A 2,974-nucleotide genomic window follows, 5' to 3' on the forward strand; every position below is an offset into this window, starting at 1 on the left:
TGACCTAAAATAACAATGAGGATGAAAAGAAAGAGAGGATGTGTCTTATGTCTCTTAGCCCCTGCGCAAGGAACTTGGGAGGAAGGAGGGTTGGGGGTTTGAGCCAGTCTTATTACGTACAATTTCTCCTGGGCCCATTTGGCTTGACGAAACACAGTGTAGTTCTGTCTCCGTGGCAGTGTAGGATGGAAGAGGTGGAGAGCAAGGTGAGGCATGTCTGGGTCTGGGATAGATCCCACTGTAGAGGTTGGAAAAAAACGAGACCAACAATAGAGTGACTGTTGAATCACTGTTTTCTGATGACAGGCTGATGACAATGTACTCTAAGATACATGTAGTGTATCAAGCAGCGGTAGCTAGATGGTGGAGAACGGATCATTGTCAATGGTGCAACAATACATGTAGGAAGATATAGTGGGACAGAGGGAAACGGAGAGTAACGCTTTGAGAAAGTCTTTGGAGAAGAACCAGCCTTTCTGAAAGTCACCTCTGGTTCTACATTACTATGCTAAATTCATTTGAGAGTGGTTAAATTACTCCAGCACCATCCCTAGGCTTTATAAGTCGAAGCAAGTGGCAATGCTGCCATTGTTGATCAAATTAAAGGGCAGGCTTTTAATGTTAACATTCCATTGACTTTGTCGTTTATTAATATTACACACACACAGCATAATAATAGAGCAACAACGTTCTGTCTTGACTTTGTCTCCACATACTCACGGTGGCGTCCTCCCATGTCCGCGTGTCAGGTTGTAGTAGAGGTGCGTCGATGTCAGAAGGGAAACGTTTCCTCAGTCAGTCAACGATACCGTCATGCAGATGGGCCTGGGCCCGGAGTCCTGAGCTGGGCCTAAAGGATACGCTTTCATTTCAACGGACGCTTCTTAGTGCTGACCTTCACACCTCCGGCGATCCATCAAACTCTCCTTCCCGTCCCAGAGCTTCTCCCTGTTTCCGGCTCATCGCCGGCTTCAAAATCAAAGTGTTTGACCCACTCTCAGGTCTGTTGCTGACATACTGGTCATGTTTCCTAGAAAATCACGTGGACTATCTCGAGAGGTGTTAAAGGGAAGTCTTGCGGCGCGTATGCATTTTCGGTTACATTTGAGTAGATTTCTTCCTGTGTTGCAATAATAAGGGCCTCATATGGATAGTCATTGTTTTAACAGGGAGAATTTCTAAAAAATCACTCTGGAGTGTAAGAGTGCTTACTTTCTAGGCTGTTTGTAAAATTCAGAGCATTGTCAGACTGTCCGTTCCAAAATTCAGAGCGTTTTGCTCTCAGAGCGTTCAAAGCGCACACTGAATACTCTGGCCGAGGAGTAGGCTGATCCGAGCGTTATGACCTCACAATGACAGTTAAGCAGCCAAGCTAACTGGCTAAAGTTGAATAGCTTGCTAGCTACTTCCAGACACAAATGAAAGAACACCTCACTCTGACCATTTTACTTGCCCTAGCAGAGCTTGTTTTCATTTTATTTCGAGGGTTTATGACTGTAACTGTGTTATTGGCAACAATTTAATTCAGTTTTTTAGCTGATGTTTACTGACTGCCCGCCTGCTCCCTGCAGACATGAAACGAACTACCTCAGCCTAGACCAACGGTGGCAAGTGGCAGAGAGACGCTGCTGACAGTGGCCTTGTGAGGTCAGACATAAGGCAGGTCAGACACAGACCCCGCCTCCAAAAAAACAGACTCTCGGAGAATGAGTATACAACTTGTAAATAGTCGCTGATATTTCAGTCAGATGGCTAACATAAAACAACATTTATAAAGCTAACATTATCCCTTAGGTCTAGCACAGCAAATACTTGCAGAACAGTGATACCAATATTTTTTCTGAATATTGACAACAACAAAAAAACAGATACTCAAAACAGACATATTTTTGCCTCTAAAAATAAAAGTTCTATATAAACATCAAATATGGAAAATTGTTAATTTGAAAAATCCTCAATAAAAACCATTCTATCAGATCTTTTAACACTCTAGCGGAGTTGAAGTTAGTAATTTTTCTTCTTCTTTTAAGTGGTATACACAGTAGCAATTTAGTTTTTCCACAGTTGGTTTATGACTGTAAAACCTAATTAAATGTAACATAGTTTAACCAAAATTCATATTCTATCAGGCAGATGGAGTGTGACCAAGATGGCAAGATGGCGCCGACAGAGAGAATCGCCTCGCTTCTAGTTCTTAGGAAACTATGCAGTATTTTGTTTTTTTATGTATTATTTCTTACATTGTTAGCCCAGAAAATCTTAAGTGTGATTACATACAGCCGGGAAGAACTATTGGATATCAGAGAGACGTCAACTTACCAACATTACGACCAGGAATACGACTTTCCCGAAGCGGATCCTTTGTTCGGACCACCAGCCAGGGCCTTTCATCTGAATCCAGAGGCCGAACCAAAACAACGTCACCGCAGAAGAAGTAGACGGAGCGGCCTTCTGGTCAGACTTCGGAGGCACACACCACCCACCGCTTCCGAGTATATTACTCGCCAATGTCCATTCTCTAGATAACAAGGTAGACAAATTAGGGCAAAGTATTGCTTTCCAGAAAGACTTCCGTTATTGTAACATACTCTGTTTGTCACGCCCTGACAATAGAGAACCGTTGTTTCKCTATGGTATAGTAGGTCAGGGCGTGACTAGGGGGTGATTTAGTATAGGTATTCTAGTGTTGTTGTATTCTAGTTTATTATTTCTATGTGGGTATTCTAGTTTTCATATTTCTAGGTTGGTGTGCTTGATATTGTTCCCAATTAGAGGCAGCTGGTTATCGTTGTCTCTAATTGGGGATCATATTTAAGACGCATTTTTTTCCACCTGTGTTTTATGGGATAGTGTTTTGAGTTAGTGCACATAGCACCTCTGTAGTCATGGTTCGTTGTTAGTTTATTGTTTATTTGTTTTTGTCTTTGCTAAGTTTCACTTTATCATTAAATTATGTGGAACTCAACATCCGCTG

The sequence above is a fragment of the Salvelinus sp. IW2-2015 genome, linkage group LG8, assembly GCF_002910315.2.
Source record: "Salvelinus sp. IW2-2015 linkage group LG8, ASM291031v2, whole genome shotgun sequence".
NCBI classification, from domain to species: Eukaryota; Metazoa; Chordata; class Actinopteri; order Salmoniformes; family Salmonidae; genus Salvelinus; species Salvelinus sp. IW2-2015.